Source organism: Microcaecilia unicolor, chromosome 11, assembly GCF_901765095.1.
Source record: "Microcaecilia unicolor chromosome 11, aMicUni1.1, whole genome shotgun sequence".
NCBI classification, from domain to species: Eukaryota; Metazoa; Chordata; class Amphibia; order Gymnophiona; family Siphonopidae; genus Microcaecilia; species Microcaecilia unicolor.
Window position 1 is genome coordinate 55,845,784 of NC_044041.1, and position 24,966 is coordinate 55,870,749.

General features: G+C 39.4%; 1 protein-coding gene across 1 annotated transcript in view; it reads right to left on the reverse strand.

Annotated features, from left to right (window-relative positions):
* The window catches only part of TBX1 (T-box transcription factor 1), a 58,112-nt gene extending 56,410 nt beyond the window's left edge, over positions 1-1,702 (reverse strand). The window contains exon 1 of the mRNA XM_030219754.1: positions 1,607-1,702. The gene's annotated coding sequence lies outside the window, so the exon portion shown is untranslated. The remainder of the gene's footprint in view (positions 1-1,606) is intronic.
* Positions 1,703-24,966: the final 23,264 nt, after the last annotated feature.

The following is a 24,966-nucleotide window of genomic DNA, read 5'->3' on the forward strand; positions in this document are numbered from 1 at the left end:
GTGTATATGAGAAAACAGAGGGGGGGGGGGGGACCTTATATGCTTAGGATAGATAAAATATTTTAACCGAGTCAAATTTCTAATTTGTCTATGAGAAGTGTTTGATGCATTTCAGTGTTATGGAAGACACGATGTAGACGTGGTCCTGTCCTTCCTAGACTGCTACCTATAGTTATTTTTGTTGCATTTATATCGATTAAAATGGACGAAAGAACTGGCCTCTGATGACAAACAGTGCAGCAACACTCTATCGCCATGGTTTTCCATGGCAGCTGTCTTTCAGCGGCTTGCATAACTCGAAATAGAAACCATTAGAGAAGTGGGGTGCTGTTCTATCTGTTTATTCTTCTGTCACTCAGATTCGTTCTTCTATGTAGAATTGCATGCTTCGTTCAGACGGAGTCAATTTCACCCATATAAAATGATCGCTTTGAAACGATATGACAGGCACTGCAATTCTTTAGGTCCTCACACGAGATTTGCCTGCAGAGGTATGTGTAATAGGAGTTTTATTGAAAACGAACTGCTATGACAAATTGGGGAACTCTAGCAAGGTGTGCTTTTGAGAAACCTGAAGCATGTGAATCTTCGTGTGCCCCTTTAATCTTAGACAGGAGTAAAACGCAAACTTTGTAGAAGCATAAATCACTTCAAGTTGCTGTTAAAATTTCTATATCATATAAATGTTTTTGACTAATTTCACAGAATCCATAGACTGGACTGTAAAATGGTGGTAGTGACAGTGGTGTTGATGGGGGGGGGGGGGGGGGGGGGAAGGGTTCTGATTCGTTTCTGATGACAGAATATCGCAAAAGCAAGCCCTGTATGTATCTTCCGCAGTATTCATCCCCTCACACTGATTTCGTCTAAAGTTAATTCAGAGCTTCCCAAACGGTGGGGTTACAAAACCTAAATTTTGGGGTCACGAGTTAGGCGGGCTGTTCATAGATGCATCATTATTCTGCACCTTCTAATTACAACTGAATTTTTAAAGTTGTCATCCATCTCGAACAAACAGATAGCAGACCCACTTGAAACTATCCCCAAAGCTGCATTAGTTATGGGCATAAACCTTATTGCAAGTGAATTATAATATAAACTGTGAATACAAATTATGGACATTTTACTGTTTCTGGGTTTCTAAAAACAATTTTAATGCTCAGTTGGTTTAGGAGCTCTTTATGTCCGATTGCAGTAGATTATGTATCTGAATTTATATATGACTACTTCCCTCCCCGGGGGTTTGTGTACTTATATGCCGAACGAGACATCACTACTACTTATCATTTCTATAGCGCTACTAGACGTATGCAGCGCTGTACACTTGAACATGAAGAGACAGTCCCTGCTCGACAGAGCTTACAATCTAATTAGGACAGACAAACAGGACAAACAAGAGATAAGGGAATATTAAAGTGAGGACAGAATAACGTCATTAAACTATCGCAAACATATCGGATGCATATTGCATGAAATGAAATACAGTATTCAATATTTATATTTGTATAATTCGAATTCTCTCAATTTCCAGTCATAAACCTGAATATATTATAAGCGTTCAAAGGTTAAATCAGTGATATCACTGTGAATTATTTATGTTACTTACTATATATTTGCAGGAGGGTTGCTTTCTCTTTACATGCTCCGGGAGAAATATCACTTTTCAGAAACGTACACACTGGATGAGCAGGTTGAGCTATAGTTTGGGTCGATTGAGAGCGTAAAACCCAATTCCAGTCTAATAAACGACCGTTGTCTGCCTCCTGTGCGGTGGGAGAGGGACAGGAACACACCATTTAGGGGCTGCTGGAGAAGCAGCTGAATTCTTAAAGTTATCATCCATCTCGAACAAACAGATAGCAGAGACTCACTTAAACATTGTCCTAGGGCAGCACCTGTAGAACACAGCCAAAAGCCCCTGATTTTAAACAAGACCGCCCGGTAATTCGGATCAGAATGTTATTAAATAGCTTTTCCACACAGGGTGACATCACGTGCCTTTTAAACTGATGCGAAAGACACTGGCACGATTTTTATTAATGAATTTATTATTAGCCGTTATACACAAATTAACCGCTATGGTCGTGTCCTGGATCAGCGGTTTATCGACTGTAAGTAAAGTCTGAACTTAGATCACTGGTGGAAAGTTACCCATATGCTCTGTAATATTTATTCGTGTCCTACAACTACAAAGGCAAGTTTTAAAATCCGATGTTTCTGTAGACCTATTAAGATATTTGCTTTCTAAATCTTTTGCTATTTTGTTCCAACTAGGTAACCGAATCTACCAGTTGCACTTTAGAAATATATGCGGATGATCTTTTAACGAAGGGACGATTTTTAGACAAACTGGAACTATTTTCTTGAAAAACAGTTTTTAAATATGGTTATGCGCATACTTTTAAGGAAAAAAAAAATTAAAATCTCAATGAATTCAAGTTGAAATCTTTTATGCTTCTACCTTTGCAAGTAATCCTAACTAATGAACTGAATCAAAGTTTCTGAACGTTAATATTGGATACTAGACAAAGGTTTTAGTATAACTGCTGACTTTTGTTGTAATTGTGCTTTTAATGTGCCGTTTTTAAAAAAAAATCTAACCACATTATTCTAGCTACCTCCCTATGAAAAAATTAACGAAATAGATGCGACTTTTCCCAAAACTGTCTTTAAATCCATATGAAAATACTCTCTCATAGTTGAACAACAGAACATAAGATATATTTTACAACTGTACAGACTGACAAACATAAACATATATATCTATAAAACATGACATTTGTGTTCTGTTTCCTTCCTGTACCAATATCCACTTTACATTCTACTTTATTTTACCATGTTTCCTGTCTTTAGAGTCATCATCTTCATGAAACATTTTTTCGGATGTTATTAGGGTAATAGTCCTAGCAGTGTTTCTTTAGGTTTCATAAAACAGGTGAAGTGCAAAAGTTTGGTCAGGTTTGTTAGTATCGGTAATATTCTAAAAGTGTTTAATTAGGAACACCTCAAATTATTCAGGTGCCTTCTTTCAAGAGTGATTCATGGGTACTTTGGTTTCCCCTCCATTGGAGATTTGATAATTGGTATATTGGCACCAAGTGAGGCATTGAGGAGAACTTTGGCATGAATAGAGCAAATACTTTTATTCGGAAAATACAGCCTTGGTCTCTGGCATGACAAGCACAAAGGAGAGGCAACTTCAGTGCTGGAGCCTTTCCAGCTCTCTGTTCTTAGTACAAGGACTTTCCATAAACAGTAAACAGGACACAACCTGGACAGAGTAGGACTCCATAGTACAAAGGTCTTTTGCCATAATGTTTCCTATACACCCTATCTCTGGAAAAAATAGGATCTAAGACTTTAAATGACTCATTTCATGTCTGACTTCAAAATGTTAAATTCCAAAGGACAAAGAAAAAAATAAATAAATCAATGGAAGGTTATGTATCTATAGTGAAATATGAAAAATTGCCTTAGTTTGGGAAAGAAACATATTTCTTGTATTTATGGGAGATCAGAGGAACTTTGGATGCATTCTCACACTATTTTTTAAAACTATACTGGTATATTTCTTCTCTCTCTTCCCTTATCCCACATCAAAAAAGTCTGCCTTTGTAGCAGATACTAATAGAAAAGAGCCCCCCCCCCCTCATTACTGCATTTATAAAACTGAAGCTTTTTGGCTAGATTGTCAACCTACTAAATCACCCCCTAGATATTTTTAAGACAACCTATTTTATTGATTAAAATAAAGCAGAAATGATTGGGTCATATATTTTCTTATTCTAATAACAACCTTGATAGAACTATTGGGTAATTTATTTTTGTCTGTCTATTTTGTCTTGCAAATTGTCATCACCTGCTAGTTATTTTATACTGTAGTTTGGCTGCTTTTTACAGAAGGGTTGCTAAATGTTGTAGAGGATCAGTTTCAGAGTACAGAATTCCAATTTTAGGCTTCCACATGAATAGACCTAGATATGGAGATACTTATAGAGGGAGAACTTTATTCATTAGTGACGAGATAGTATTGAGGTTGTCTCTAGCTGCTATTCTTATTCTGAACCACGTGTAACGTCTTCTGATGTAAACAGATCAGGCTTAAGGAAAGTTTGCTTTCAGCCATATTAAAGTGCCATCTTATGCTGTTACTTTAGTGCTAGATCTGTGTGCAATAAAACACATATTGTGTACGATTTGATAGGAGACTCAGATATTGGGGTAGCATTTATTAGAGACATGGTTAACTAGCAATTCTGATACTCATCTATCTGAATTGTGTCCACCTGGTTACAAGATTTTGCACATTCCTAGGGAATTTAAGAATGGTGGTGGATCAGGGATGATTTATAAAGGTTTTTTTTAAATCTGTTAATAAAATCGATTCTTACTCAGAATCAGGTTTAGAGATGCTAGCAATTGTCTGGAGATTCCTCTACTCAATCTTTTGCTCTGATTCTTCTTATCTATAGACCTCCTGAGCTTTGGGCTAATATTTATCCTCAATTATATGAATCTGTATTGGATATATACACAAGGTTTCCCTCCACTTTTGCTTGGTGATTGTAATTTACATTTGGAGGATTCTATGGATAGGGATGTAATAGAATTTCTGCAGTTTTTAGGGAGGTTACTATGTATTCCTTCTTTACACATGGGAAGGATCACTCCCTGGATCTGGTGGTGTCTACTGTTTTTTCTTCTCTTTCTTTTCGTGAATGGATTCCATGGACCTGACCATTATGTATGCAATTTTACTCTGAATTTTAATTGCTCTTCTTTTCCTCATCATGAAAAGACGTTTTTTTTTTTTTTTTAATCTCAGAGCAAAACTGAGGCTGATACTTTTTGGAAGCAAGTTTCTTTGTTGTTGACTACTACTAAGGCTAAAACTGTGGCGTCTTTGTCAAGCAATTGGTCTGAGCATTGCTACTATTTTGGATTTACTAGCTCCTTTAAAAATTAAGTCTAGTTTTAGAAGTAAGAATAATCCATGGCTTTCAGAGAAGTTGCAGGATTTAAAATGAGAATGTTACCAGTTAGAACGAGCATGGTGGAAGAATGGAGACTTAAGTTTAAAGAGACTTTGGAGTTTTAGAAGTAAGAATAATCCATGGTTATCAGAGAAGTTGCAGGATTTAAAATGATAATGTTGCTAGTTAGAACAAGCATGGTGGAAGAATGGAGAGTTGACCTTCTAACCCTTGGAACTAACTCGATCGTCTGATAACCTTACTCCCAACACTGATTGGTATTACAATTAGGCCACAGCTCCATGTATTTATTACATTGCAACATGTAAACAGTACATAAGTATATAAGTATTGCCACACTGGGACAGACTGAAGGTCCATCAAGCCCAGTATCCTGTTTCCAACAGTGGCCAATCTGTTACAAGTATCTGGCAAGATCCCAATACAGTATACTACATTTTATGCTGCTTATCCTAGAAATAAGCAGTGGATTTTCCCTATGTCCATTTTAATAATGGTTTATGGAATTTTCTTTTAGGAAGCTATCCAAACCTTTTTTTAAACCCTGCTAAGCTAACTGCTTTTACTACATTCTCTGGCAATGAGTTTAATTACAGTTGAGTGTAGAAATATTTTCTCCAATTTGTTTTAAATGTACTACTTTGTAGCTTCATTGCATGCCCCCTAGTCCTAGTATTTTAGGAAAGTAAATAAGCAATTCACCCAACCCGTTCCACTCCACTCATTATTTTATAGATCTCTATCATATCTCCCCTCAGCCATATTTTCTCCAAAATGAATAGCCCTAGCTGCTTTAGCATTTCCTCATAGGGAAGTCATCCCATTCCCTTTATTATTTTTGTCGTCCTTCTCTGTACCTTTTCTAATTCCACTATATCTTTTTTGAGATGTGGTGATAAGAATTGCACACCATATTCAAGGTGTGGTCGCACCACGGAGCGATACAAAAGCATTATAACATCCTCATTTTTGTTTTCCATTCCTTTCCTAATAATTCCTAACATTCTATTTGCTTTCTTAGCTGCCGCCGAGGGTTACAACATATTATCAACGATGACGCCTGGATCCTTTTCCTGGTCAGTGACTCCTAATCTGGAACTTTGCATTACATAGCTATAATTTGGGTTCCTCTTTCCCACATGCATCACTTTGCACTTGCTCACATTAAACATCATCTGCCATTTGGATGCCCACTATCTACCCATTTAACCCTATTCTCTGTTTTCTATTTGTTAACCAGTTTTTAATCCACAAGAGAATATTACCTCTTATTCCATGTCTCTCTAATCTCCTTTGGAGTCTTTCATGAGGTATTTTGTCGAATGCCTTTTGAAAATCCTGATACACAATATCAACCGGCTCACCTTTATTCACATGTTTGTTCATCCCTTCAAAGAAATGTAATAGATTGGTGAGGCAAGATTTTCCTTCACTAAATTCATGTTGATTTTGTCTCATTAATCCGTGCTTTTGAATATGCTCTGTAATTTTGTTCTTTATAATAGTCTATCATTTTGCCTGGCACCGACATCAGGCTCACCAGTCTATAATTTCCCGGATCACCTCTGGAACCTCTTTTAAAAATCGGTGTTACATTGGCCACCTTCCAATCTTCTGGTACCATGCTTGATTTTAAAGATAAATTACATATTATTAACAATAGTTCTGCAAGTTTATTTTTCAATTCTATCAGTACTCTGGAATGAATACCATCCAGTTCAGGTGATTTGCTACTCTTCAATTTGTCAAATTGGGCCATTACATCCTCCAGGTTTATAGAGATTTCATTCAGTTTCTCCAACTCATCAGCTTTCAGTACCATTTCTGGCAGTAACAGTGCTTTACCCTTGCTACATAAGGTTATCAATAGAAATCAAACAAAATAAAACATGGAAAAGAAAATAAGATGATACCTTTTTTATTGGACATAACTTAATACATTTCTTGATTAGCTTTCGAAGGTTGCCCTTCTTCATCAGATCGGAAATAAGCAAATGTGCTAGCTGACAGTGTATATAAGTGAAAACATTCAAGCATTACTATGACAGTCTGACAGGGTGGGAGGAGGGGGGTGGGTAGGAAGTATGCATGGGGACATCAAAGCATATCATTGATATTCTAACAGGGTGGGTGTGGATAGGTGAGGGGAGGGTGATCAACAGAGACATACAGCTTTATGGTTTATAATGGGCTAGGAACCACAGATCCTTGTTAAGTCCTTTCTGTTGGGTGTTAAAATATTCAATCATTCTGACTTCAAAGGTCTTACGTTCTTGTATGGTTTTAAAGTTACCTTTGAGGATTCTCACTGTGAAGTCACTGGTACAGGTTGCTGGTTCAATTCCCCCTTGCTACATATAAAGTAATGATGGCATCAGCCCCTCTGCTTGCCCTGCCAGCTGAGCAACACTCAACCACCACCCTGCCTCAGCAGCTAGGGCTAAAAAGTCCACAAGGACCTCCATGCATACGTTGCATCTGGGTCACCTGACCCCACATGAAAACTCAAATAATACTTATGCTCCTGGCTCATCCCTTATGACCCAATATCCTGTAGCTTGGTTATCTGTCAGCTGCAACAAAAAGCAGAAACCTTACAACAATCATCACAGAAAGCAACTTAGAATTAAACAAAAGGTGGGTGGGAAGCTCCCTCAAAGGAGCAGGGAGAAAAGCCCTGCAACTCAGGTTAAACTTCAATAAATAATACTGTGCATGGCCCTCCCCTTGACCCCAGCAGAACCAATCACAGCTCCAGGATTCAGTGGGTCTTTACATTCAAAATTAAAGTAACCAATTTGGCTTACCCACCCAACTACCCATGCTCACTCCCCTCCCCCCCCCCCCCACTCCCCCAATTCCATCCTCAGCTTCTGGAAGACTGCCGAAAATTTCACCCAAAGCGAACCCATCTTAAGGTGAGTCATCCCTCCCAGGGTTAACCTGGTCCTTCATGACCAGCATTTGTACCGGTTCCTTCTCTTCATTACAAAAATCAATTATGACTTGTGAAGAGATCTCATTATTCAGGGCTCATAGAAACAGAAAGGCCGAATCTAGCTAAAATGTTCCAATCAATGAAAAGTTTGACCACTTGTTCCAGTATTTATGGTCCTGCTGATATTCAACCTAATTCTAGTCAGCTTGCTTTATATTTTTCATAGAAGATAGATACAATTTATCAATGTTTTCAAGGAACATCTAGTCATTTTTTGTCAGATAAAGCAATTATTGTTCAGGATGACAATTCTTTTGCTAGTCCAGCAGAGAGGAACTGGTCAGTAGCGTACCAAAGGCAGGACAGTGGGGGCAGTCCATTCTGGGTGCAGGCAGCAAAGGGGTGCACGGATCAGTCATGCAGCTGTCGGCTCTGTCGGTCCCCTGCCCCCTCTGACATCACTTCCTGTTCTGGGGCAGGGGACTGGCAGAGCCGACAGCCGTACAACTGCTCCATGCACCCCCTTGCTATGGATCTCAGCATCTTGTCTCCGACAGTAGCCAGTCTGGGGTCAGAAGTACCTGACAGATTCCAAAAAGTAATACTTTGGGTCAAAAAAACAAATTCAATATCTGGTCCATACATCTGAGTAACTTCCATGCTTCCTCTTAGGCTTTATTGAAAATACCCACAAATACTAAATTAGAGGGCAATTCTATAAGAAGACACCTGGTTTTAGGTTGCATAAATGGTGGTATTGTAGTTATTTAGGGACGGATTCAATAAATGGTGGCCAAATATGAGTTCCCACCCCCAAAAAAATCAGCACCAGCACTATTCTATGAAGGGTGCTCTTTTTAGAATAGTGTTGGTTGCCAAATTCCATGTTCAACTTTGGGCATGAGGGACTTACACGAACTGAAAATCAGGTGCAAATCCTGGCGTGCAAGTTGGACATGGATCCGTGATATTCTATAACAGTGTTTCCCAAGTGCAGTCCTAGCATACCCATTGCCAGTCAGGTTTTCAGGATATCTGCAATGAATATACATGAACCTGATTTGCATATCCTGCCTCTATTATATGCAAATCTCTTTCATGTATATTCATTGTGGACATTCTGAAAACCTGACTGGCAAGGGGTACTCTAGGACCGGACTTGGGAAACACTGATCTATAATACTTCACACAATTTTCCAGAACACCCTTGACCCACCCATGTCCCTCCCATGGGAACACCCACTTTGCAGTTGCACACGGATACACTTAAATGCTGTCCAATGACTGGGTGCATAAGTGTATTTCTGCACTGAGCTGCCGGTTCAGCCTCATTTTGGTGTTTTGCATCTGTTAGAACGTGTTTCCATTTCTAAAGTTGGAGGTGGAATTATCCCCGGACTCTATATAGCATGACTTAAGTTGCACGTGCAAATCCGGTCATGTTCTGTATTTGTGCACACAATTTAATTAGTTAACAAGCCAATCAGTACCAATAATTGCCTATTAACAAGCAATTATTGACACTAATTGGCATTAATTAGAATTTACTTGTACAATTGTCTAAGTGTATTCTGTAACTGATGCATGTAAATTCTAAGTGGAATTGTTGAAAGGGGGTGTGGCCATGGGCACGGAATGGGCGGGTCATGGGCATTTCTAAAATCTATGCGTGTTGCTATAGAATACACCCAGTCTGCACCTAATTTAGGCATCGGCATAAACCACACAGAAATTTAGGTGTATTTTTTTTAGGTGTGATATATAGAATCCAGCCTCAAGTGCCTATCTTTAGGCACCATTTATAGAATTCTCCAGTTAGTGCACAAGTGGCCTCTTATAGAATACAGAACAGTAAAAAGGTGTGCACCATCATTTTATGGTGCACGCTTTGCCAATAAGCATGCACATGGGCTGAGTTTGAGTGATGTGTGGGTGACGTGCACAGACTCGTGTAAATGATCAAATTCTATTATTCTCCAAGGTGCAGGCATTTACAGCAGTTATAGGGCTTGATGTTAAGTGATCACACTTTAATGTATGAACATTTTTGGCCTTTTGCATTAGTATTCCATAAAGAAGAGTAGGTATCTTTATAGAATAGGCTTTGTCCCATCATATACCTCCTTTGTTGATTCTGTTACTACAGATTGTATTCTCTTGTTACTATGTAAGCCGTATTGAGCCTGCAATGAGCGGGAAAGCGTGGGGTACAAATGAAATAAATAAATAAATAAAATAACTAAATAAATAAAATAGGCCCCATAGCCAACATCTATAGTGGGTATCCTGACAAAAGTGTAAGAATGTGATAACATCTGAAAATGCCAAAGCTTTTTATCTTAGACTAGGGTTTCTCTAATCCAAACCTTGAGGACTGCAAACAGGTCTGTTTTATAAATAAGAATAAAATATGCAAATTAACTTTGTTCTTGGATCATATGCATGCAAATACAGCTGATGAATTTTCATTGTGGATGTTCTGAAAATCAAGCTTTCATGTGGCCCCTGAGGGACTAAAGTTGAGAACTCTCATATTAGACCAGGTGTTCCCAAACTATATTGTTGAGAGCTGCAATCCAGTCAGGTTTTCCGAACTTCCACAATGAGTAGGCATGAGATCTGTTTGCATTCAGTGGAGGTGGTGCAGGCAAGCACATGTATTCAGGAAATCCTGAAAATCTGAGTGGGTTGCACAGCCCTTGAGAGGACCCTGTCTGGTGACCTTTGCTTTAATACATGTAATTATGCATCTAAACCATTTTTGTAATTTCATATGCAATATTTTCCAATCTGGCCAGGCATTTTAAAGAACTGATGCTATATTACCTCCCTTCACTGACACTCCTCACTGTGCATGGTTGCTTTTTAACATTTTATTACTTATGTTTTCTGTTTTCCAAATCTGAAAAGGCAGGAATGTAGGCTGTTCCCCCTGGCCAGGTGGACTGGTCGCTGAGATGGTGGAGAGTCACAAGGAGCATCAGTGGGATTTGAACTCTAGTTTTCCTGGTTCTCACCACTAGGCTACTTCTCCTCCTTGGTGCCCATTTAGATTGTAAGCTTTTTGGAGAAACGGTTCATAACAACAACAATTGTGTTGTTTGGGACTGAATTACTTGCCTTTCCAAAGCTGAGATCAAAGGCAGTTACAATTCATGCACAGTAAGTATTTCCCTGCTCCAGAGCATTGGCAATCTACATTTGTAACTGAGGTGAAGGTGAAGTGATTGTCCCAAGTGCTAAGGAGTTTCAAAGGGTGAAGTAAGATTTGAACTCTGGCTTTGTAGTGCCACACCTCTAACCAGTAGGCCTGGACTTCTCAAACATATTGTGACCCTACTGCCTGTGGGGTTTTCACCATGTCCACAGTAAATAGGCTTGAGATTAAATTTGCATATGCTGGGTTTTTCAATACATGCACATTTATCTCAAGCCTTTTCATTGTGAATATCCTAAAACCTTCACTGGCTCTGGGCTCCAGGACCAGTTTGGAAAGGCCATTACTAGGGTACTCCCCCACTCATCTTGTTAAGGCAAGACAATGCATACAACCAATAATATGTAATGAAATGGATCTTCCTGGACATGAGATAAATTTGCATATGCTGGGGTTTTGGTTGCTTATTTATATTGTCTATGTTACTTTTGTTTACCGTCTAGAATTTTTTAGATAGAGCTGGTTATGCATTTTCTTAAATACATAAATATGCAAATTTATGGCGAGCTTATTCAGTGTGAATATCCTAAAACCCTGATTGGCTGTGGAGACCCCAGGACCAGTTTAAGAAGGCTACTCCTCCAGTCGTCCGGTTGAGGCAAGACAATGCATAGGACCAATGTCAAATGTATCTCCCTGTTTATTGCAGGTTATAATCTGATACCACAGACAAGACTGAAGCATGGAAACTTACTTTAACAAGAAAAATGTCCAGAATGCATCATATTAGGATCTTACTAATAGGCAGTTCTCCACTAATTGAATTTTAAGTCAAAGGCATCGACTCATAACCATTTTTAGAAGGCTTACTTTACTTATCCCGACATAATGTTATTGACTGAATGCTTGGGTGGCACAGAAAGGAAAACTATATGTCTGAATAAAGGATTATGCAATTTTCAAGAACGTATACAGTAGCGTTCATTCTATAAACAGGGATTCCCGGGGGGCTTCGAGATAATTGCTCTCTGCAATCTACAAGAGGCTTTGCAAAATAATAAAGTTACACTTCAGTGCCACATATGCGGCTGATCCCGGGACTTACCATATGCAACAACACCCAAGCAGAAAGAGACAACAGAATATCACAGCTTTTCAGACGGTTAAGGTTTCATTTTGACAACAGATGTAATTATCTAGATGGAATGTTTATTAAGCAGAAAGAATAGCGAAGTCAGCTAAAACAAAACTTAAAAAAAAATGAATTTGTATTACCTAAATTTTGTCCTGTCTGCGATCTATCAACCAACAAATGTTTAGTTTTAATATACAAAAGTGAAAATCAGATTGCTTATCAGAAATATCGTTGACGTCTTGATTTCACAATGTAATGAACACTAGTAGCAGTATAGATTTAGTAAACTATCCCTCATGATTCAAAAACAAGATAGGCAGGCTGACACTTTTTTTTAGATGTATTTAAGGTCATTGTTGGCACTTTCTTTTCACAAGACGCCCGTAATGTGATTTCTTGGTGTTGAAAAGTCACTGTATCTTACATCGGATCAGGTTTAGTTTAGATATTTTAAAGCATTTTAGGTGCAACGTTTACAGGAACTCTGTTGTGCATTTTGAAAGAGACTATTTGGCCACTTTAAAAAGCAGAGAATGCGTAGACATCAGAGAACGAAAGACGAGGCCTTCTGCATGGTAAATCTTTCCTCACCACTCCTGAGCGCAGACCTCCGTATCTCCTTTGCAGTTTGACTCTGTAATCCTTATTGCTTAAAAAAAAAAATTTAAAAATCCATAGGAAGAGTTCAGTAAAAAAAAAAAAAAAAGGCCTTCTTTGTGCAAATTTATGTCTTTCATCGACTTTTCTTAAAATAAATAACCATTGTTTAAAGATCTAGCGACTCTTCAGGAAACTGCTTTCTCTCTGAAGTTCCCAGAATAGATTTTTGGTCAAATGGACTAAACTTCTAATTTTAATGATGCATATAGACTTTTTCTACTTCATTGTTGAGGTATCTTTCTGAATAGGATGCCTAATATAAGAGCAAACGATTGTGACATTAAGTCCTAGGCACAATTATACTTTGATACCCTATCAAAGCTGATACTTCAGCAGCGAAAAGCTATCCTACTTAAGATATACTTTCAGCTGCAGGAAATTAATAAAGGGTTTAGAAATAAAGGGCATATATACGGAGTAAAGATGGACTGACGTATCAAGGAACAGATTGATCTACCACTGCCACCCACGAAAGCTTTAATGGCGAAAGAAAGTAACTTCTAAAAGTGATTATACTCATCTAGCGCTGGAGAAGCGAATCGGTACTCTTTGCTGGGATACCTAGGTGCAATTTGCATGCATAAGAATGAATTTTCCAGTACTAATTAGGCCAGTCTAGACCTGCAAATTAGATGGAATTCTTTTGTTTGGTTTTCTTACTTTTTAAAGCACATATCAAGAATTCTCTGGAGTACGTATAAGAGCTCGTTTTTACTTAATATCCGTGCAGTGTTGTTGCAACATTACAGATTAAAATGTGAATTCATTTGGAGGCATTTGCGATAGATTAAAAACAAAATTTCGGTACCAAATTATTATATCAGTTTTTCTTGGGACATAACACGCACAAGCTGTACCAAACGATTCAGGTATTATTTTTTTTTCTAGTACATCCAAATGTTGCACTTCTGAAAAAAAACTCTTCGTTTTAAAGACACGTCTACATGTCACCAGTGTTATATGTGCGCTTTTTAAAAGGTAACAAATAAAAACTGTTATAATGTGAATGAACTATACAGATAAAAAAAGCGGCATTTCTTAATGCAAGAATTGTGGAATCCAAGCCACATCCTTCTATTCCTAATTTGAGTTTTGTGGTAGCAAAGAATTATGCTTGAGCTAAATTTGAGCTCACCACTCGCCCTTCCATTTCTGTGTGTGTTTAAGTTCTGTGTCCTTTGCAGAAAGTGTGCTTTTAATTCTCGCATGTTTTTAAGCTGCTATTAAAATTTGCGAAGTGTTTCAAAGACCTATCTTATGGAAATAAGAAATGTTTCTAGATATTTTAGAATAAATAGGGGGTTGCTGGTGTCAGCCGGGCACAGTGCTGTCCAGTTGCCACCAACCTTACACGAGCTAAATACCCCTCCCCCCTCCAGGGCTAAAACCCTGATACAATTCTTAACCGCTGCATCTGAATAATCAGACTTGTGTTACCTTAATAGGGTTTGTAGGCTGTTCTGGAATCCATCTTAGCTCTCATTTATTTACATATTTGCAATTAACATATTGGACAAGCTGATGTTATGAATAAATCTGCTTTTATGTCCAATGCTACAAATTATAGAGAAAAAAGAGCTTTCACAAATTAACATAGGGCACAGGGCAGGGTTAACCTTCTGCTGGGTCCTAGGCAAACAAATACATTGGCACCCCCACTGTAATATAAAATATTGTTTAAACTCCTACAAATGGGACTTCCTTGGTTCTTACTGCAGAGAAAAGCTGGCAGAGGAGGAAGCAGTAGGTTATTTGGGGGTATATTTCATTTGGAGTTCAGACTTTTTTTCTCCCCTTTTCCAAATCTATTGAATTTATAGTGTTCTTTTGTTTGATTTTATATATTTATAATTATTTTCCTGTTGATGTTTTTTTATTGGGAGAGGCTTAGGTGTGATGGGGATTGTGGGGGAGCTTTGATGTTGTATGAAACCATAGTGTTCTTATGTTTGATTTTAAATATTTATAATAATTTTCCTGTTATTGCTGTGTTTTTGTTGGGGGAGGCTTAGGTGGGATTAGGTTTGTGGGGAAGCTTTGATATTGTATGAAGCCAACGGTTTTCCACTTTAGTAGGACAAGCATAAGGCATGGGCAAACTAGGCATGTGCCTAGGGCCCAAATATTTAGGTGGGGCCTTCTTAGATATGCTAATTCAATGGCTCCCAAGCCAGGGAAGTTGCTGCCAGAAAGAAGAGTGGGGGTAGGTCAGGGCCACTGCCACCACCCATAGAGGTCTGTCTATTCTCCCCACACCCTATGCATTGCCTTCCAGTTGGCAGAGGAGTTGGCATGCAGTGCTTCTAAAATATATAATCTGGAATTCCATTTGCATTCCATTTTTTCTTTCAGATGATGATAAACTATTGATTGACTTTCTAATATCCATTGCATTGAAATTAATTATCTTGGGTTGGAAGTACAACTCTCAATTGAATGTCTATCTTTGGTGGAACTGGATTTTACTATACAAAAATATGAACAGTCCAATACTTATTCCTCATTGGGTCCTCCAGCTGGTGTTAAGAAATGGAAAACTCTAGATCTTTTTCTTTCTCCTATTACTTAGCCATCTAGGTGTAGTTTATAAAACTCAGCTTTGCTTATTGTATAATGTGCTCACGTACTTGTTTTTCTATCTTGAAAATGTTTGTTGTATATTTGTAAAACTCAATAAAATTTTTTGAAAAAAACCCTCACCCACAGACAGCTTCCAGTTTACCCCTTTCACCCCACCCCCCTTTTAAAAGAGTATATTAATTATGTACAACATTTTCACTGGAAGTTCCCAAGAAGAGGGCATAGAAAGATATTACATAAGTAACAGAATTAATTAATTAATTAATTACAAATGATGATCCATGCAAGGATATAATACTGCAGCACAAAGATCCTGATCCTGAAATCAGACTGAGCCGCCTTTTGTAAGCTGACAAAAAGAAATGCTTCCTAAACATTGATTACAATCAGTGATTGATAGATGTTGCTGATGAGAGAGACGCTAATTCTTTTTAGTACCTCGTCTTACTTTTTCAATTTTGTGCGGAACAGCCGGGCTGCTAAAACTTTCTAACTCGCTCCTGATTTTTGATACGTCAGCCGCTCATGGAATCGTACAATCAATCTCCTTTAACATCTATCAGATGTCTGCATCAACAGACGCACATACCGATCACGAAATATCCCGCCAACAATTTGTGACGACTAAATAGAGACTACGCGTGGTTAAATGTTTGCAATAACAAAAAACAAACGTGCCCTTGAAAAAGTGAAAAACAAAGCTAAAAGTTCGAATGTAATATTTACAGCAAGGTGGTTGCTAAAATATGGATACAATCTGAAATAGAGCATCATTTTTTTTTAATATAGATATAAGTATGAATCATCCCGTGGAAATAACAGTTTGGCGAGATATAGATTGTGTGTAGATTATTATTTTTATACCTCTTAAGGTGAGTTGTGTGTCTTTCTGTAAGTTATTTCAGGAATGCAGGAGCTTTTCAGAAAAGAGACATTTTCCTTAACACCGTCCTTTCCAGCTTTCTGGGCAGTAGAAACAAAACAATCTAAGCGACTCACGTTTGTAAAATGTTTTAGCCGTCTAACTCCAAAAGAATACGCAAGGCAGCTCATAGGGAAATACTCTAGGGCTGCCTTTTGCAGCCAGACAGGACAAGGAGCCAAGAGAAACGAGGATCAATTGAAAAGCCATCCTGCTGGGAGATAGGGAAGAGGGATCATTTAGCGCCTCAGAAAGACGGAGACACAGAAACAAAGTGAGAACATATGTTCGTTTAAAACTTGAACAGTTATTGTGGAATTTACTGGAAATCCAAATAACGTGTTCCAAAACTGGATTTCTTCCATATAGTTTGGTTAAAAGGCAAGGTGTATTCAGTCTTAGATGCCACGACAGAATGGTGATAAAAGGCAGAAACCAGGGCTGTAAAACAGCTTCCGGGCATATCTTTACTGGCTCACGCCCTCACAGCAGTCTCTGACGGGGCACACGTTTTTGGAAGGGCAGAAGTTAGGGGAGAATAAACCCTCGGGATAATTGCTGTGATTGTTTCAAAACTCGAGTGTGACCTTGGATAAATCAGGTTAGCTCCCAGACACATTACCTGTAATCCCAGCTCTGCCAATTAACTCTCTGTATGACCTTGGTCAGGTCACTTTTACCTTTACTGTGATAGGTCACCGTCTTTGTAATCTCTTACTGGAAAGAAATACCAGGGCGAATTGAAATCACTTAGCCAGATGTAGTAAATGTTTTCCTGTAGACATAAACTTGGGAAAACCCTTTAGTACACCTGGCCCTCGGTTTGTATTAAAGTGAAAACCAGTCATATTAATTGGATGTTGACATCATTTCACACGTCATAAATCAGAATGTCTGAACTGCACACGCATTTCGAGTTCATACGGATTGATTTACATTGCGTTTGGGGCCTTGGCTGATCCTAGTAATAAATTCTATACTGTACAAATATTTGTGTTTTAACCCGGAAATGGAGCTCCAGGAAACAGTTTGATTAGTGACAGGTGAACCACATTTAATGGATGTCAAAAAGGACAGAGGAAGCGAGAGAGATACAATTTTTCCTATCTAATAAACCAAACCTATCAATCTGGTGTGATTTCCTCTATGGGGGGGCTTATGTGCAAAATAAGATACTGGCTTCAGATTCCCCCTACCACCACTGCCCTCTAGATTAGAGAATAGGTTGGAATTATTTTGTTAACTCCTCCCAACTGAAAAATGATGGCTCATTTTGAGGTGGGAAACCCCTTATTTAACCCTGATCTGGTCCTAGACTCTAAGGATAGGGCTCTCCTCACTTACTATGCAGTAGAGGGATAATATTATGTAGCGCTATTGATGTGCTCAACGGTAGAACGCGGACCAGGACGAAGCCTTTTTGAACTCGCTTCTATTTTCCCATTGCGGCTAGAATGAATGGGAGGTGTTGGAGGGCACAATTGGTCCAGACCTTTAGAGTTTGTTGTGTTCTTCCTTTAGGGTGGTCAACCTGTAGCTTAGAGGAGGGCAGAAGTTTTTGTGTGATTATGCAGATGTTAATATGACAATCAATACATTCCAGTAAGACAGACTGGTAGGTTGTGGCCCCTTAAACTCAGCACAGGTAATGCCAGCACCAAGTTGCAAGTTCCCTCTTTGATTTGGAGTAACCTCCCCAGCATTTAAAAGTTTCTTAACTGAATCCTTCATCATATAATACATACATCCACCAAAGATTCACAAAAGAGGGATTTGTGGTATAAGATGAGAGGTGTGGTAGCCGTGTTAGTCCACTCTTAAAGGTTATCAATAGAAATCAAACAAAATAAAACACGGAAAAGAAAATAAGATGATACCTTTTTTATTGGACATAACTTAATACATTTCTTGATTAGCTTTCGAAGGTTGCCCTTCTTCGTCAGATCGGAAATAAGCAAATGGTATAAGATGCAAAGGAAGACACAGATGCTTCAACTTCTATTTTTAGACATTTAAATAGATCGATTTTCTACTCTAAGCTCTCACTCTTGTCCATCATATAAGTTATGCAGTACATGTGCAATGTATAGAGAATGACAGTCGTTTTTGCTTTGCTGATCCTGCAGTTGAACTGAATAACTTGAGTTTAGGCTCCATTCCAGTAAACTATCCTTAAACATTCTGCTCTTGAGCAGGCCAGGGCACAATGTCTGTTTGCTTCTTGAGGTAAGCAAAGTTTATTAAGGATTTTTTTTAAATAATTTGTTGTTATTAACAGTAATTTACTTAGACTCTAATCAGTTTACATAAAATAGGTATGTCAAAAGCTATTTCTGCCTAAAATGTGAAATATTTGTTTTTGTAATGTTTGTCTACCTTATGGATGGGCAACAGATTTTATTTGATGGTAAATGCTTTTAAGGTTTCTATTGGAGGAATTTTCAGAAACTTCAGTTATTTTATTTGGTTTCGAGTATATTAATTTGGAAATATAAACACTTTCTTAGTGTCAATTGTTGCATGGGAAAATAGATTTGAAAGCTTCACAAATGTGTACATTTAAACCACTGCTGAAGAATCCTATATGCATTCCTGCTGCATTATGACACCTTCTTGGAAAAAAGTATTACTTTGCTAAACATTCATTTCCAAGAGAAGAGGGGAGGGAGGGGAAAGAGACGGCGAGGTGGGGACATTCTTGCAATGATACAAAGTGAATACAGTTAATACATACAGTTGTAAAAGAGACTCTCAGTTGCCAAATGGAGCTGAAAACCAGGATACTGGCAGCTTCAATCACTTTCTTGCAGAATTGTCTTAATAGAATATTTGATTAAAAAGGAGTTAAAAAAATAAAATTCAATTAATGGATCTTAAGTTTTATATATAAAAAAAGAATTCCCAGAGCATTTTAGAGGTAATATCTCCTAACATCAATCAAAAAGCGTTGAAGTCCTACCTTTCACTTGTTTTTATTAGATACCTCCTCTTCTTAATTCTTAATATTTTCAAATCTGTGTCCCAGGAAACGAGATGTGGTGTCCTGGTTAGAGCAGTGGCCTGAGAACTGATTCCCACTGCAGCTCCTTATGACTCTGGGCAAGTCCCCTAACCCTCCATTGCCCCAGGTACAAAATAAGTTCTTGTATATATGTAAAACCACAGATTGTAACCACAGAAAGGCAGTATCCCATCCTCTTTCCTTTCCCCTTTCTGCTCCCAAAGGCTTCAGGCCCCCATAATCAAAAGTAAACACAGGCACTACAGGCCATTAGCATTGCACTAGCACGAGCATTTAACTGCACAGAATGTTCAGAGGGGTCTAGCATGGGAAACAATGAGCATGCCAGGCACTAACGCAGATAGCATGCAAATGAAGTCAAGCTCATGTAAATCAGGTCATTCTGCATTCCTCCCCAATGCTCAGAAAAGAGTGCCCAAAACAAAACTACCTTACCGCTGCAAAAAATAACGCCAGATTGGAGCAGGCATTAGGGTGTTGGGAGAGGATTTCTCATGATTCTTTTTGCAAAATCTGCCGGTTATGATTGCTTTTGGAACCAGAAGGAAGCCCGTGCAAGCCCTTAAGCGCTGGTCGTGACAAATAGCAGACCCAAGAGAAAGCGCACATTGGCATCTGTTTTCTACATGTAAATATATAAGCATCTAAGCTAAAAATAAATAAATAACATTAAAAATGCTTATATTTAGGCTGCAGAAAACAAATGCCAGTGTTTTCACATTTAGGTTTTACCAGGCGCATGAGCAAAGGAGCCAAGCTTACTGCGGATCTCTTCTGCGCATTTGCCAGCATGATCCTTCCGCTGAACCAGGGGCGTAGCTAGGTGGGGCCATGGGGGCATGGGCCCCCGCAGATTTAGCCTTGACCCACCCTCCGCCGCCGACCCTCCCTCGCCACATTCGACCCCTCTCCCACCACCATGCCACCACCAACCCTCTCCGTCAGGTACCTTTGATGGTGGTGGTCCCCAACCCCCGCCAGCTGAAGTCCTCTTCAGCGCCAGTCTCCGTCGTGTTGCTGATCTGGATTCTGTTTCTGTGAGTCCTGACGTGCTTCACGTAGAAATGTGCAGGACGTCAGAACTCACAGAAACAGAATCCAGATCAGCGAATGCGCCGGACTCGGAGATTGACGCTGAAGGGGACTTTGGCTGGTGGGGGTTGGGAACCTCTGCCAGCAAAGGTACCTGGTGGTGGTGGGGAGGGTTGGAACTTGGTAGCGGCAGGAGAGCGGGGGGGGGGGGGGGTGTCAAAAGGGACGGGGGAGGGTGGTGGCACCGGGGGGGGGGGGGGTCAAAAGTTGTTGGGGGGGGGTCGGCGGTGCTGGAGGGGCTAAAATGCACCCCCTCACCTCAGGCTCTGGACCCCCCTCCCCGCCAAAGTCTGGCTACGCCCCTGCGCTGAACTCCCTAATGCTCAAAGCTATGAGCGTACCTATATTTGCATCTCATTAGTATTGAGCATTAGGGCATTGTTCTGATCTGTTCCAGTGGTATTTTTACGGTGCTGTTCAAAAGAGTGCCATAGTTTTCAGCATCGGGACCTCAATGCAGTTGCGGGTCTCGTTGCTTCTGCTGGAAGAGCAACTGAACTCCCGGGAGAGGAAACAGAGAGTCAGTTTTCACCAATCCTTTTCTTAGGCACCCCCCCCCCCCCACCAGCACTAATTAGCAAACATTGAAACAAATTTTCCTCCGGATATCTATATTTAGGCATTTAGAAAAGCAAATAGGATGTTGGATGCAGAAATAGTTTCAGTACTACTTAAGTATTTTCTCTGTGCTCTCATATTGGAAATACAGCATTCCCGATGCAATTAAGGCTTCTTTTACAAAGCCGTGTTAGCAATTCCTGAGGAAGCCCATAGGAATTGAATGTGCTTTCTCTCATTTGCCATGCCGGGAATTACTAGCGCAGTTTAGCAAAAGAGGCCCTAAAAGCACAGGGCAATCAGTTTCTGTTCCTCTTCTCATAGCACTTTTAGCACTAAAGCGCTAATCTTTATCTGCTGTCATTTTTCTAGATTTCTGTGTGAATGGAATGTTAACTCATAAGTGGGTATGAGTGATCAGCATGCCTGCATTTCAGTGGCTCTTTTTCAAAACAAAAAATGTCCAAAAAGCAGCAGATGGATATTTTTTGTCCAAGATGTCTAAATCGCTATTTTTTTTGAAACCCATTTTTAAAGATGTTTTTCTATGCAGTTCATCTTCAGTGCATCCAAATCAGAAGGGTCGTGTTGGGGGCAGGATTTGGGCATTCCGAAAACTTGGACATTTTCTGCCATAATGGAACAAAGCAAAAATGTCCAGGGCTTTTAAAAGTTAGATGTTTTGGTCTAGACCTGTTTCAATCACAGCTAAAAAGAGCTAAACTAACCCAAAAGTTAGGAAGTGTGTGGTAACAAATGTGTAGCATTTCTTTTTTCAGTTTAAAGTGGGAGAAAAAGACCTCAGTAGTCACCGCTTGGCAACAATCTACAAAACGCACTCAAATGCCAGCGTGGTTTTGACTCCGTTTTTATCACTGGTCAAAAAACTCCACTGCCGGTGTCACATGAGTGGTGAACGCCATTTTGTAAGACATCGTGATTATCCACCAGTTACTTGGCCCCCTGAGGAAGCTTACATTGTATAGTGAAACGGTGAGCCCCGTTGGGCATGATTAATTAAGCTAAGCCACATTATTTTTTGGTTTAGCAACTGTTTAGCATCACGAATTAGACCATTGTTTACAGGGTAGAGTAAACCCTATATGTAGCCTTCACACTTTCAGTAGTGGAGTTTTTTGATCAGTGATAAAAACGAAGTCAAAACCACGCTGGCATTTGAGTGCATTTTGTAGATTGTTGCCAAGCGGTGACTACTGAGGTCTTTTTCTCCACTTTAAACTGAAAAAAGAAACGCTACTCATTTGTTACCACACACTTCCTAACTTTTGGGTTAGTTTAGCTCTTTTCAGCTCATTATTAGCATTTTTGGCAATTTTGCTGAATTTTTGTCCAGTATTTTCTGTCAATCACAGCTAACCCTCCCCTATTTACTATGCCATGCTAGTAGCTGCCATGCACTAATACTGACACAGCCCATTCACTTTCAATGGGCTATGTTGGCATTGCTGCACAGCTTAGTAAACAGGGGCGTAAGTCACAAAAAGGTGCCCTAAATGACCAGTTGACTTCTGGGGGGATAAAGGCATGACCCCCCCTTAATCCCCCAGTGGTCACAGATCCCCTCCCAGCCCCCTGAAGATGTGAAAGAAACAGTACATACCAGCCTCTATGACAGCTTTAGATATTATAACCCAGTCCTATTAGAGCAGCAAGAAAGCCCCTGAAGTAGCCTAGTGGTCAGTACAGTACAGGACCCAGGCCCATATCCCACTAACTGTTACACTTGTGGTGGAAGGTGTGAGCCCTCCAAAACCCTACTGTACCCACATATAGGTGACACCTGCAGACATAAGAGCTATTGTAATGGTGTACAGTGGGGTACAGTTTTTTTTTGCAGGGTTCTAGAGGGCTCCCCATACAATATAAGAGGGTAACAGTGAGATTGTACCTGGAACCTTTTATGTGAAGTCTACAGCAGTACCCCTTAGGGTGCTCCACTGCTCTGCTGGGAGTTTGTGTGGCCAGTCTGCTAAGAATGCTGCTTCCCCCCCCCCCCCCCCCCATACATCCAAATGGCTTGGTTTTGTGCATATTTCCCTTAGACTTTTTTTTTTAATCTTCACAAAAGAAAAATGCACTGAACATAAAATGTCTAGGAAACGTCTATTTTTGAGGCAAAAAGATAGACGTTCTGGTTTAAAAATCATTGTTTGCCAGTTGATTTTTGGACATTTTCAGCAAAATTTGATTTAGACGTCATATCGAAAATGCCCCTCTACATTTGCTGTTTAGCTCTAGGTATGCACTCAGCCGCGGATAATGAAAGGGTGCACTTTCTAAATCGCTATGAAAGCATAATTGCTTACATATCACTGTCAGTGCAATTTAGTTTATTTTCTTTATTTCAAAGCCTAACTTTTTTTTTTTTTACAAGAATGTTTTAGTGCCCACACACCCTTCAGACATTGGCATTTAGAACTGAAGCACAAAAGTTAGTTGGTTTTGTGGGAGTTCCCTGTCTTTCTTTTTATGTTTCTGATAATGAGGCAAAACTATGTGGAATGGGGTGATTGAGTAATAGGAGAGGGGAGAGAGAGAGAAAAAGAATGGATAAGGGATGGCTGCCCTGTCTACAGCTGTCCCCTCTCCATCTACCCCCCCTCCCCCTCCCCAGAGAGAACAGACATATCACTTTCTTGGAGGACAAACACAAACAAATTTCCGTGCAGCCAAGTCTGAGATAAATGTCATTTTAATCAAACTAAACTGTCTCTAGGATTTTCTCTCTGTTTCCAATTTTCTTGATTCAGGCAGCGTGATGTGGGTAACCAGGACCTTTAAGAAAAGCCAAAACTATATCAGTGAGGAAAGAGAGAAAAATTCCCAGATTCGGGGCAAAATATGTTTATTTTCTCAGTCTGAGCAGTGTTTTGGGGAGGGCTGCAAGGAACATTTTCTTAATTGTCATAAACTGCAAGACATTTTGTTCTCTTTGAAATCAGCTGCTGTAGGGAGCAGCTGGAACCTTGCTGGTGGTGATTGGTGAATACAGCTTGAATGATTTTTTTTTGGAAGGGTAGGTGCTCTATTAAATCCTGTATTTTGTTTCAGTCACTGTTACATTTTGCTTTCTTCATTCTTAAAATCAAAAGGAATAACTTGTTTGGCCCATTTTTTTGTTTATTTGTTTTCAGTTCACTTTTACACTTTGTGCCAATTTTTTCCTTTGATGCTTTCCTGAATACCTCGAGGAATTTGGGAACCTGTTGCTGAAACTGAAGGACACTTTTTTCCCCTATAGATTATTCCACAGATAGATGAAAAGATGAAAGGCCCTTTTGGAAAATAGTGCCGTAATTCTTTAGGCATGAAACCTTTTGAGGGGTCAAATAGCTACTCATGTGATTGGAATATCAGTTTAGATCCATCTACTTTTTTAATGCTCACCCCAAATGGTTACTCTTAGTCAAACTCAACCGGAAAAGAAATCAAACCAGTGAAGGCTTCTGCATTGCATTCAGTCTTTTTTCTAGGAAATGATCTTTAAGTAGGTTCTCTGGTTCATACAAATAATTCAGTTTGTAGAGGCTACAGATATGTTTCATCTATTTTCTAATACTGAAAATATGTCAATTATATCTCTAAAACAAAATCACACAAAGCCTAAAAACCTTTAAGATGAGAGGCAACAGGGGTGTGAGTTTGTCCCTGTTGTCTGAGCCTTGATGATTATGACAGGCCTGGTTGGGACCTAGCTCACCAAGGCCACAAAGGGGAGGGAGGGGGTGGGCTAGTCAGGTGGAGTCTGATGGTTTTTGAAGGCTCCAGAGCCCAGGTTGCGTCCAAGACCGATAAAGCAACAGCACAATTTTTAAAAAAATTGCAGTGGAAAGTACTCCTCTCCTCCAGTGGGAGCCTCCCCCCTGGAAATCAAGGAGGGGTCCAAG